Genomic DNA, 13,936 nt, shown 5'->3' with positions numbered 1-13,936 from the left:
AGGCATACTGTCAATGAAGACAGGGCTTGTCTTGACCGTTCCTTTCAGATCCGACTCGTCCCTTTCCGTGCACGTATATCTCAAGGTGGACAAGAAAAGGGGCACGAGGCCAAAGAAAAGGACATCGCAAAGGACTCGAAAAGGTTCATCCTTGTTTCTCTCTCTCTCGTTCTTGCTGTTTTAAGTCGTTCCAGATGGTGCGGGTTGAGGTTCTCTCGTGGCAACCACCTACAAGGGTGTGGACCCCCTTCTAAGCCGAAACAAATGTTCTTTGCGGCGTGCGTTTACCGAAACCGAGTTCCGATGCTCGAATTAGTTCATTTTTTTTAACAGACAAAAATATACCGTTAAACAAATGTAACAATGGTAACGTCTGTTTTTGCTGATAAGGTCGCAGGTGCAGTTGCAGTTTGGGGACCAGCGAAGGTCAAAGAAGTTAAAAACACAGTTCGTAAAATTGAGCACGTCAACGTTCGATACGAAAAATGGCGGGAAGGTGAATACAAACATATTTATTTAAAAATAAAGACGTAATATGCTTTCTGGTTCATGGGTTAAGAAGAATAACCGCGTATTTTGTAAATATTTTAATTTCTATTTATTTGAATTCTAAAATTTCTATTTTTGACAGTTCATAACGGTATGAAAAGTCTAATAAGACGAAAATAATCCATTCGCAACAGAAAGTGGTGGAAGTTGGTCTCTTAAGTGGCAACATTAACTCAAGTGCGAGAACACTCGAAGGATCACAAGTGGGGTGCGGCCGAAATCGAATATTTGGATTCGCCGTGACGTGTATACTCGTACGTTTTCCATTTTATTACCAGCTACGTTAATTGTGACAGCTTCACAGACGTTCCGATTATTTTTTCACCACGACCTTCCTGGCAACCTTACCTAAGGAATCACCTTACCGTTCGGAACAAAACTCTTCAACGTTTCGTCGAAATTGTCCTCAACGCGTGAAGTGAATACAAACATTCCATCGTTTTACGACTTTTTCGGAAATTATCGATAACGATGGCGCCAGACTGTAACTGGAACAGGGGAAATAAAAAGAAAATTGGAATAATAAACAAACACTAAATTTTCGATTTCGATCGGTATGTGGGTACTCCCTAGGTTATCGGGGTGTCCCCACCGAAATAAAATGGCGGCAAGTGCCTCCCTCCAATTTTTAAAAATTGAAGATAAGATATTTAACGTTGCAATACAAGTCTATAATTAGTTGTCTGGTGACCAAAATTTTGTTTGCACAAGATAAACATTTTTATCGAACAATAGCAGTATTTTTCATGCATTGCAGACGATGCGATAAAAGAAATTGTGATAAGTCGTGAACGAAAAAGAGAAGCGAAGGGTTATTTCAGCGAGCAAACTTGCAACCTGACAACTGAAAAAATATTTTTCGTCGACTCATCGCACTTCTATTGATATGTAAATTGGATGTTAGAATCATTCGGCTGTTGAATGTCGGGCCATCGGTAAATCGAAAATTTTGGCTGATACTTTGACGCTAAGACTATAATTCGAAAATGAAATAGCGTCAAGGGAATAAATGACGATTAAGATGTTTCGATCTAACTAACCTACCTGTTGTGCCAAGGTCACGCGAAAGGTTCAATATTGATTCAGAAAATATACGAAATCAGTTGGTGAACAGGTTGGGACAGAGGGTTCGAACGATGTTTTTATTTAGTCTAGGACAAAGTATTTAAAGTTTCAGTTTCGTGTATTGCATCGAATATCACGTAACTTTATGAATCATCGTGATACAATACTTTGTAATCCTCAAACAAACCAGTGAAAACAAACTTGACTATTTTGAGTTTGCAATACTTCATTTCGGCTTTCAATTAGTTTATCAACCTTCAGATCTGGTTTTTAAATCGTACACAATTGATATTATGTTTGATAATAACGGAGATTGTTTTTTTAAATGGTCACTCAATAAAATTTATTGAAATAATAAATAAGGTCTCTTGTAGGGTACGAAGAGTGACATCTAGAGGAGACACTGAGGTCTGCCATTTTGGTTGTAGGTGCAGTAGTTTCCTGTACAGGGGATGTCGGTAAAGAGGAAGTTTACTTTATGGACAGTAAATTACCACAGTTTCAAGATTTCTATTTTAGCCACTGCATGTGAGTTTTTGAGAGTAGTAAAATATCTACTATGTCAATGATTGATAACAAAATTGTTCTCCTTATCTTCTAATCCAAATTATGATCTAGTAATTATATTATTCAGTAATTACTCAGTAATTATATTATTTTTACCATTTATTTATTTTACTATTTTTTTTGTTTATCAATGATATTTTTTTTTAAGAATTGTATTATTCATATCTGATGATTTATAATATTATTATGGTAAATTAATTTTGTTTAAAATGTACAGGTTCTTGAAAAGGCACTGTCAAAGAGTGACGTAAAGGGTGAAGTACGGAAGAAAGATACTTTTTTGGTATCATCTACCCGCTGGACAGTCCAAACAGATGGTTCACGTCCGAAAGCTCGTAACGATACTCTGTCTTGTAAACACAGGGGAGACGGTAAAAGTATTGTCTGTATCTTCATCGTGCTATAGCCAGCATCTTACGAGACAACAGACCTTAAAGATTTCCATCGATGAAAGGGGCGAGTGGTGGTAGAAAGAGTTAAGATTTATAACTTCCGGTTCGTTGAGGAAGATTCTTAGAAGATGGCGTTCGGTTCGCAAGACTCGCAATTGTCTGATGAACCATCGATACAAAATCAATAGGGAAATTATCTCTTACAATTAGTTGTTGGAGAAATGTATTGGGTTGTTGGAATTTATTCGTGTATTGAGATCTGCTAATGTTTATATATCTGAATTGATAGATTCATAGATATTTAAATACTTAGATACTTATTCGTATGCTGATTTCAAGAAATGCACGTAAATCAATAGAGTCCATCATCCATATATTACAGAATCCACCTACAAATATCTAGTTACAAATGACCCCATCAAATACCCCAAATTACAAATAACAAAAGTCATGAAGTACTACAAAACTAGTACTAATTACAAGAAAATACTATTCGATGAGACTTTTATTACATTCATCATAACAATCTGTTAACGAGACTTGTTGACGCGTCAGGGTATCCGATCGACATCCAAGAATGTAATAATCGAAAAATCGCGTACCATCGTACTCGTAACACGGGCCACAGTATGTTCACGGTGCCCGGGTTTCTATTCCGGTAGGCCGAGTCTTTTGACAAACGGTCGTTAACATTTAACGACGCCGTTAAATGTCGCTCCGGCAAGATGGCTGCAGCTGTAACGCTCTTCGTTTCTAGCCTCGAGCGACGAGGGCGAAATCAAGCGAATGAAATTTATGCCGTAGATTTCGCAATATTTGCTCGACGTTTTGTATTCCGTGCGTTAAGCTGTTACTCGGAAGTTATGAGAGAATATTAGTCTGGGAACGACGTGGAGAAAAGCGGCCTGAGCCAGAACCGATTGTAATCGTCTAAACATTGTGGCGGTGGTGCGAACAATAAATCCTATCAACCGGTATTACGTTGAATCATATTTCCTGAAGAGCCCTATTCTTTTTGTATTGATGGTTACATCAGTGTCTGCCATTTATGTTATGAGGATTTGGTGTTTGTTAGGATGTAGGGGTGAATTGAGTATTTGAGTAATTCCCCAATTCCCACATTTTCCAACTCCCATATTCCCCAATTCTACACTCATCAATTCCCACATTCCCCAATTCCCACATTTACCAATTCCCACATTCCTCAATTCCCACATTTTCCAACTCCCATATTCTCCAATTCCCAAATTTTCCAATTCCCACATTCCCCAATTCCCACATTCCCCAATTCTACACTCACCAATTCCTACATTTACCAATTCCCATATTCCCCAATTCTACACTCACCAATTCCTACATTTACCAATTCCCACATTTTCCATCTCCCACATTCCCCAATTTCCACATTTTCCAACTCCCACATTCCCCAATTCTACACTCATCAATTCCCACATTCCCCAATTCTCACATTTACCAATTCCCACATTCCCCAATTCCCACATTTTCCAACTCCCACATTCCCCAATTCCCACATTCCTCAATTCCCACATTTTCCAACTCCTACATTCCCCAATTCCCACATTCCCCAAATTCCCCCGATTCCCAAATTTCCCCAAAATCTCCCAAATTCCACTAATTCTCAAATTCCCAAATTTCCCTTCTTCCCAAATTCCCCAAAATTCCGTACTTGTTCCTAGCTTCCCAACTACTAGTTTTTTCTTCTCGTTGGAAGAAAAAAGCGAGAAAAAAAAAGGGTCGAAAGAGACGGAATCTCGGAGAGGTCGTGTCGGAGCAACCCCCTACGGTAGTCGAGATCTAAACACTAAAACACTGGATTAAGTGGGGTACATACGTTGCGTAAACAACCAGGCACCACGGGGGTGCGTCCCGGTTAGTGAAAAATTTCTACGCAGCAGGAAGGCGTTCATTCGTAGACAAGCGCTATTACAGCGTGTGCCTTCAACGAGCTTTCACGTGAAAATAATCAATCTTTGATGCAACCAAACTTTATTATCATTATTTTAAAATTACTGAACCCAGTATTTGATCGGCTTGGATTCTAGGTTATTCTTGCGCGAACTTTATGCAACTTTGCTCTTTCAACCTTGTGAAGTTTCTGTGAATTCTGGGCACTTTTTAGAGGAATTTAGGAATTTATTGAATTTGAATGGAAGTAGATATTCTGTCTTGTAGATTGTCTTCTTGTGCAAAGGGAACTATTGATGTGATTTTATTCTTTTAGCTTCATAATGTCTGAGTCAATCCTCCGGAATAAAAATTTACTTTATATTTATTTAGAATAATTTATATTGTAATTTTATCGTTTTTGATATTTGAAGTCTAAATAATTTTTGATCAACGAATAGCTGTAGTTTTGGTTCTAACTTATTTTCCTCAGGAGTGCACCCTGCGTCCATAATTTTTCGAGGTCTGAAATTCTCTAAATATTTTTTAATCGCCACAAAAATTTGAGCGCGAGCAGAACCAAGCGGTTAAGATGATTAATGAAAGGCAGAAAAATGGTGAAATTTGAGATTTGGAGTATCGGAGGGAATCAAGGGGAGATTCTTGATAGAAACTTACACGTATAGGAGAGGGACTTGCGCGCTTTCGAAAATAGCAGCATCGGCGGATAAACATGTCTTATTTTGAGAGCTGGTGTTCCCTCTCCGTTCCTCTTTAGACTGTTCCAACCAAGGAAGCCTGATCTTACGCAAAAGAAACACTATCCAGACACTGTACGCCAAGGATGGACTGCAGAAATCCAGGGGAAATTAGACGGTGCTCGAGGAAACCAGGACGAACGGCGTTCACAGAAATTTACGAGCTTCTGGATAGATCGATCGTGGAATTATTATACCACCAACGTAGACCTCTCGCCCTTAGGTTGTCGCTCTGAAGAGCGATTCGATTTTTCTGAAGTGCTGAAAACACTCCGCCCCAACGTCTACGTTCTAGACTTTACGACTTCTCGAGGATGCCCGTGAGAATTTTGTGTCGCCAGGAGGGACGATCCTGACAGACATCTTCAATTTCTTCTCTGTATTTTCTTGAATGCACGATTCAATTTTTTAGAGACTGAATTTTCTCTGAGACTGAATTTTACTTGGGTTAATTTTTTGGGTCTGAAATGTTCATTGTTGGAACTTGAAGATTGACTTCATTTTTATCTGAATTTTACTTGAGTTGATTAATTTTTTGGCTCTGAAATGTTCATTGTTGGAACTTGAAGATTGACTTCATTTTTATCTGAATTTTACTTGAGTTGATTAATTTTTTGGCTCTGATATGTTCATTGTTGAAACTTGAAGATTGACTTCATTTTTATCTGAATTTCACTTGAGTTGATTAATTTTCTGGGTCTGATATGTTCATTGTTGGAACTTGAAGATTGACTTCATTTTTATCTGAATTTTACTTGAGTTGATTAAGTTTTTGGGTCTGGTATGTTCACTGTTGGAACTTGAAGAGTGACTTCATTTTTATCTGAATTTCACTTGAGTTGATTAATTTTTTAGGTCTGATATGTTCATTGTTGAAACTTGAAGATTGACTTCATTTTTAACTGAATTTGATTTGGGTTGGTTTTATTTTTTAGGTCTGGTATGCTCACTGTTGGAACTTGAAGATTGACTTCATTTTTAACTGAATTTTACTTGAGTTGATTAATTTTTTGGGTTTGATATCTTCATTGTTGGAACTTGGAGATTGACTTCATTTTTAATTGAATTTTACTTGGGTTAATTTTTTAGGTCTGATATGTTCATTGTTGAAACTTGAAGATTATCTCCATATAATACACTGTGTGTCTTATTGATTAATATTGGTTTATCTTACTCTGTTATAATTTGGTAATTGTCTTCACAGATCTAAGAGTTTGAACTTATTTTTCCATGACTTAATAATTGACTTCATAGCTCAAAAAAATGGTACATTGTTTCAACATATATCACAACTTGATAATTAACTTCATGTATCTAAAAGAACAGTAAAATGTTTTAACTGTTTTTCTAATAACTTCATAATTAACTTCACAGATCTAAAAGAATAGAACATTGCTTGTCTAATTAATAACTCAAGTTGTTATACTTAAATGTTTATAATAGAAAGTTTAGTATGTTTGTTACTAACTACCCCTTAAAATTGATGTAATTGATATAAGTAAAAGGTATAAATATTTGTATGTTCTTCATCGTGTGTAATTTGGACAATTATGTAAGAAAAGACCGGATCTGAAAAATGCTGATACATACTCGAAAACATAAGGCACCGTGTATGGCAACCACGTGCTGCTCCATTTTACCCGTTCCTCTGGTCGTCAAGTTCTCTGACGCGGGTCGAGGGACAACAAAAGCAAGGGAGGGGACAAAATTGTTTGTCTTAAATACAGTTTAAAAGCCAATGAAAACAGTGGCCCGTTAGCAGAGAAAAGATATCCGTTTCCTCAAAGGAAGCCGAGTCTTTTGCACCTCGAGTGTGCCTCAGGTAACGTCTGACAGACATGTACCAAACTATACTCATCATTCGCGTTTGAATCTTTTGAATTATCTTTCATGGTATTCATACGTAATGATAAAGTAATTATACATACACGGTTGTCTTTGTTAGCATATTACTGTGAAAATTATTAAATAGTTGTACTGTCAAGTGTGTTGAACAAGTTTCATTTTCGTTAGTTAACTCCTGAGTTCGCCATTTTGTGAAGTTGCGACGCGTTTACTTGAAACTTTCTTTTTCCAGTGTTATACTTTCCGTATACTAGTAAGTGAAGCTTTGTCGAATAAATGTTGCTATAAATATTTGTGTAAATATAAGTGTTTAATAGAAACGTAAACACAATTGTAAACATAAATGTAATAGATATTTTATCTATGATATTTAACAATATTTTGACCAATTGAGAAAGAGTCGACATACAATAATTACATTTGAAAAAAATGTACAAATATGTCCTAATTAATTTGTCATCAAAATATGATTTCTCAAAAATATTTCTCTCTAAGACAGTTGAATGTACTTCTTTGAGTACAGAATCATTTGCAATTGCGATGCAACGAGGGTCTTAGAGATTGTGCAGGTACAGGGACAAATCTGGCGGGGTTAAAGATGCGACAGGAACGTAGGGCTCGTAACGTGCACCCACGATCAGCGGTATAAAATTACGGTATCGTGTAAACAGAGAATATCGTCGGCGCGTCTGATGGCCGCTTGGGTGGCCGTCAGAGCCTCACGTGTTCTCCACAAGCAGTGAGGCTCTAACTTCGGCCTCGAACAACCAGATCGAGTAAATCGCTGAACAATCGGAAACGGAAGTCCAAGTCTGGGTAAAATACTCGGTGGACTTTACTGAGATCCAAAGTACCAAGTCCTGAAGTATAAGTAAAGTCCTAAGCATAAACTGTAAGTGTCATGGTTGTACAGATCAAAAAAGTCAAAGTACCTTCTAAAGATTTCAAATTACTAACTCTTCAAGTACGACAGATTTTATGATTTAAAAATGCCAAAGTTTCAGAGACATTAAATTACTAGGTGTTGTAACCTGAATCATTTTGGTGTGTCAGAGTTTTTGCAATTTTAAATTCCAATGACAAAATCTGAGAAGATGATAACATTCCATTGTGCTAAACCTTTAAGACCTTAGTGTTTTAAGGTTCTATAACTTCAAACTTGTAAAACCTCCAAATTTCCAAACTTGTATAACCTCAGACTCCTAAAAGCACTACAATGTAAAAATCCCAGTATACCAAGTCCCAAAACTCTAAATTCCCAAACTTGTATAATCTCAAACTCCTAAAAACCCCACGATCTTAAAATCCTAATATACCAAAGTCCCAAAACCCAACAATTCTAATCTTCCACCACCTTGAACTCCTAAAAACCCCACGATCTCAAAATCACAATATACCAAGTCCCAAAACTCTAAAATCCCAACCTTTCACCACCTCAAACTTCTAAAAACCCCACGATCTCAAAATCCTAATACACCAACGCCTCAAAACCCTAAATTCCCAAACTTCCACAACCTTAAACTCCCCAAAACTCCACGATTTCAAAATCCTAATACACCAACGCCTCAAAACCCTAAATTTCCAAACTTCCACAACCTCAAACTCCCCAAAACCCCACGATCTCAAAATCCCAATACACCGAAACCCCAAAACCCCAGAATTCCAAACTTCCACCACCTCAAACTCCCAAAGAATCCCAAAATTTCCAAATTCCGCACTAACCCTCCAACACCCTAAATCCCAAACTCTCATATCAACTCCATAAACGCAAGTACCATTAAAACGCTTGCCACGTTCGAATGCGCCGATCTCCAAACATTTGTAAGCGTTGTAACCGTTCGGGTTACCGCAATCCCAAAATTAACTTGAACCATCAGCTCGAATCCCGAAACGGAAGTTCCACGAACAAAGGAAGTTGCGCAACCCTTCGCCCCTAGTTAACTAGTGAATATGACCGGTTAGGCTATAAAGCACGAAACGTGCATTCGATACTCTCGCTACTCTCGGAAAGCGAATCACTCAGAATTAAAATGGCTACGCCGCCGGATGTAAACAGACGGAAGGTTCGTTTTCGTGCACACGCGAGACAGGCGGCCACAATGTCTGGTTCCGGTCTGCGGTTTTCCTACGGGAACACGTGCGACAAAACCGGGTTTTTCTTAGGGTGGTCTCCACGACGCTGCGTTTTATCTTCAAAAAACAAGCCTGAACTGTCGCGATTCTTTGGGATTCTTATTGAATAGGAACAATACGAAGGATGTATAAGGGTGTATACCCTTGGAAATGCTTATTTTTTTGGCGAGAGCACATTTGTATTTGTCTTGTTTTGTTTGTTAGTGTTTGATAAAGTTAATTTGCTAATGACAATGGTATAGGTTTTGTAGGTGTATGTTTCTGAAGGAAGTGGAGGGAAATTTTTTTGGGATAAAACTGGTTTTAAGGATGCTGTAGCAGATTCAAAATTGAACACATATCAATTTTGATTGATTTAATAATTCACTAATTGAAGAATTAGTACTTTTGCAGCAAGTTTAAATAGATTTGATAGCAATGATATTTTTTAATAATTTCTAAGTTAATAAGCTTAGTCTGATTATCTAACACTGCTTTGATGTAGCATAATCATTAAAAATGTCAACTATAACATTCCATTTCATAAAACTCAGTAGTCAAAAATTCAACATGGATTTTTCTCTAAATTTCAGCGCAAAAAAGTGCCACTCAAATGCTAAATGTTACCTGATAATAATTTTTGAGTATTAAAATTCAGGTGCACTCTTCATCAACCCTTCTTTTCATCTTTTAACGAACTTCAACTCTATGTTCTTCAACTCATGTTTTAAATTTTCAACTAATCTGTGAAGTGTTCAACTAAATGTTCAACTAAAAGTTGAGGTGTGTATAATTTATTTTAAAATTGTTATAAATATTGCATGACTAGAATTGTACAAACAGAATTGCATGAATAGAACAAAATGGTATAAACAGAATGATATGAAAAGATGACACGTTGTGGTTTCAGAGCAGAGACGTTCGCTGCAGCTTCCTCCCTGGACATTTAGGACTCAATTAGTTTTTTTCAAGGACCACTTGAAACTGTCGCAGAAAACGTCACGGGTAAATCTTGGAAGCAGTAAAAATGGTAAACACTGTTGGGCGCCGTATCTCCAGAGGGGTGGTCTCCGAGCACTTCACTTTCAACCCTTAAGGCACGAGGTCCACAAGAGTCTTGTACTCAAAAAACTTTATTTCTTTCTTCCTCAGAAATCCTGGAACCAAAGTAAATTAATTTGCAAGAATAAAACCCTTAATGAGAGAAAATTATTTAACTTCTTACACTATGATTTATTTTTCAGATGCATCAAAACTAACCAAAACAAAAAAACTTGATATGTTACTATGTCAATTTGCTATAATGCAATCACACATCGAACTTGAACTCCAAATTGAAGCGTATTAATTCAACTAAAATTAATCACGAAGTACATCAAACTCTTAAAAATAAAGTAAGTCTATTAATTTAATAATTTGAAAATAATTTCAGTACATGGTAAATTTGTAATACGAGTTTTAGTGATACCACGAGTTAATCGAAGCAGAGGAACCGTTGCAGGGATTCAGCTCGAAGGCAAAGACAAGATGGCCGTGACGCTTCTCTTTCGTCGGATCGTTCGCTGTAAGGCAAACAAACTTCTTGAGAATTCGTAGGCTAAGGAGCGCAGGGCACATGATATCGTCGAACGGACGTTGGATGACATTAAATAATTGCTCCTTCGAGGCTACGTTACAGAATTTCCGTTTCCTGGAACATAAATTGCCAGGAAGTACCTCGTTAAAAAATCTTGACCATCGCTTTGCTTGTTTCAACTCTTCAGACATGTAGACATAATCTGTTGTCTTTTAAACTCTACATTTTTATAGGTTTATAACTTTGATACAGGGAAAAGTAATGGACATTAAAAAAGATGTTCTTGTGAAATACTTGGACAGAAATTAAAGTCAGCCATTTTGAAATTACAATTAAAGCTTGCTTCCTTTTATTTAACGCCGCAAGAGAGGTTTATATTAAAATTTAACGTGTTATAAGCGTAAGTGCATGGTCTGCTGAAAGATGTTTCCAATAGCTTCACTAAAGGAGCGAAACGTAAACCACTTTGATGAGTACTAACTTATGCAAAATTTCATTAATACCAAAACAACCAGTGCATGTTCCTAAATCAAAAATGAAACAAGAAAGTTAAATGAATAACTCAGAAGATATTACAGAAGATGAAGTGCAGCTTGGAAATTCAAGCACGAAGAGGGTTATGATTTCTGATAAGTAATCTCTTCACTTCTTTCCGGACCAGTTACTCGATACCTCGTCACGTGCTTTGCCGAATAAACACAGCGTTTCGATCGGGCCAAATCAGCGATCTAATTGACAGGCGGATTGTTGTAAACTTTCCACAGTGATGACTGAACACGGTGCGATAAGAAATGAAAGTTCATAGAACCCAGAGAATAATATAGGGCATTGTCCATTAACCCCGGACTTAACAAAATATTGCTTCCAGGAAATTTAGTTTGAAAATTTGAAGGGGGGTTATATTATTAAATTAAAATATTACCACGCGTCATATTGCCACTCGTCAGATTTGGTACGAGTTAAATTTGCTATGTGTTGTATTGCTACAAGTTGGAATTTTTATGCGTTGTATTGCCACGCGTTGTATTGCAATGCGTTGGATTTTGTAAGCATTACATCGCCACGCGTTAGATTTTCTACGCGCTGTATCGCCACGCGTTGGATTTGCTATGCGTTGAGTTTCCTACGCGTTGTATCGCCACGCATTATGTTGCCACACGTTGGATTTACTATGCGTTGAGTTTCCTACGCGTTGTATCGCCAAGCGTTGGATTTGCTATGCGTTAAGTTTGCTACGCGTTGTATCGCCACGCGTTATATTGCCACGCGTTGGATTTGCTATGCGTTAAGTTTGCTACGCGTTGTATCGCCACGCGTTGCATTTGCTATGCGTTGAGTTTCCTACGCGTTGTATCGCCACGCGTTATATTGCCACGCGTTGGATTTGCTATGCGTTAAATTTGCCACGCGTTGTATCGCCACGCGTTATATTGCCACGCGTTGGATTTGCTATGCGTTAAATTTGCCACGCGTTGTATCGCCACACGTTGTATTGCCACGCGTTGGATTTGCTATGCGTTGAGTTTCCTACGCGTTGTATCGCCACGCGTTAGATTTGCTATGCGTTAAATTTCCCACGCGTTGTATCGCCACACGTTGTATTGCCACACGTCGAATTTTGTACGCATCGTATCACCAAGCGTTAGATTAGTTATGGATTAGATTCTCTACGCGCTGTATCGCCGCGCGTTATATTACCACGCGTTAAATGTACTATGCGTTAAATTTGCTACGCGTTGTATTGCCACGCATGGTATTGCAACGCGTCAAATTCTGTACACACTGTTTCGCCAAGCGTTAGATTTGTTACGCGTTAGATTCACTACGCATTGTATCACCACGCGTTATATAGCCACGAATTAATTTGCAACGCGTCGGATTCTCTATGTTGTATCGCCACTCATCACTTAATTTTTAACAATTATAAAAGACGTACAACTTAAATCTAAATTATCAAAAATGTTTAACATTACCTGTATCAAAAATTGTATCTCTGATCCCTTGTAATGGTGGAAGTCCGACATTTTGTATTGAATGAACCGACGATTCGCGATGACGCGTAGTTTCAGTTGAAAACTGACATCATTGGCAAAATTTCCAGATAATCGACGTTGATTTCGGGATAAAACGATGATACACAGATTCGAAGAGATAGAAGCGGAAAATGGAGGGCGGTTCTGTTGCGCGGGCGGAGCACTGGTCTGCCTTCTCGTTGGCCAACAGGTGGACCAATCGTTTCAGGGAGCTTTTCTCAACCGTCTTCGTACACCGTAGTCTCAAATTATTAAACTTGTTGTTCACGAACAATCACTTTTCGAGTGAATTAACAATAAGTATCGAAGTAGACAATATTTACTCCTAAATTATTCTTTTCTTTCAAATGTAGTACCACTTTTCAGAATTAAATATTTAGCTTATTTGACGAATCTTAGAATATTGTTAAAAAATTTATCCAGAAGATAAAACTGGAGTTAAAATAGTTATAGACCTTGATAAAACAAATTGTTCCAAATGATGTCTTTTGACAAAGAGACTACTCGTGTTAGGCAACTTGTGTTCCACAATTTTTTAAAGTATTTTAGCATGAATCTTCTTGAGAAATAATATTAATATTCTTCAAAAAATTCCTCAAGGACATGATAAAATATTTTTGAACTTTAAACATCACCTCATCCGCATCAACCCCAGTGTGAAACTATCAACTTATTTTACTTGTTCACTACCATATTTAGCCGTAGGATAACCATTCCAAAAAATGACCATTTCAATTATCACATATGCAACTTTATCCACAATAACTCAACAACAATTCAATAATTAAAAACCCAACAACAGTTCAGTAATTAAAACCCTTTTCATCCTGAGACAAACACTTCATTACCATCAAAGCAATGCAACAACCACCCTCAACATCTCACCGCAATGATAAAAACCGCGAAACTAGAAACTCATGTGGTCATTATCAATTACAATCTCCGTCCAAAGCGACGAGGGTGTCTCATTGTCTCTCGTTGCCAAAGTTTAATATCATCAGGCGTGACACTGTAAGATAGCCGATTCTCATTGGTTCTGTGCGAGAGCTTTAGCGTTGCGCATCGGGCAGCAGCCAACAGGGATCCAGGACACATTCGTCTGGGCAGACACGCCCACCAGGGACGAAGCTGGGG

General features: G+C 37.6%; 2 long non-coding RNA genes across 5 annotated transcripts; one reads left to right on the top strand and one right to left on the bottom strand.

Annotated features, from left to right (window-relative positions):
* The first annotated feature begins 7 nt into the window (after positions 1 to 7).
* LOC143264176 (uncharacterized) lies at positions 8 to 10,788 on the top strand. Of its 3 annotated transcripts, none has more exons than XR_013037706.1 (8): positions 8 to 143; positions 391 to 496; positions 632 to 803; positions 2,043 to 2,142; positions 2,399 to 9,976; positions 10,104 to 10,361; positions 10,438 to 10,587; positions 10,656 to 10,788. It is a non-coding gene; the product is annotated as an uncharacterized LOC143264176 (long non-coding RNA). The 3 variants fall into 3 exon arrangements; XR_013037707.1 differs by having other exon boundaries at positions 10,650 to 10,788; XR_013037708.1 differs by having other exon boundaries at positions 1,989 to 2,142.
* Positions 10,232 to 12,856, bottom strand: LOC105662169 (uncharacterized). 2 transcript variants are annotated; one of them, XR_001095595.2, is made up of 3 exons: positions 12,743 to 12,856; positions 10,662 to 10,883; positions 10,232 to 10,350 (listed from the first exon to the last, which is right to left on the bottom strand). It is a non-coding gene; the product is annotated as an uncharacterized LOC105662169 (long non-coding RNA). The 2 variants fall into 2 exon arrangements; XR_013037718.1 differs by having other exon boundaries at positions 10,292 to 10,350; positions 10,454 to 10,883.
* Positions 12,857 to 13,936: the final 1,080 nt, after the last annotated feature.

This window comes from Megachile rotundata, chromosome 3 (assembly GCF_050947335.1).
Source record: "Megachile rotundata isolate GNS110a chromosome 3, iyMegRotu1, whole genome shotgun sequence".
NCBI classification, from domain to species: domain Eukaryota; kingdom Metazoa; phylum Arthropoda; class Insecta; order Hymenoptera; family Megachilidae; genus Megachile; species Megachile rotundata.
Note: the sequence above shows the minus strand (reverse complement) of the source record. Positions and strands in the feature narration are given on the sequence as shown.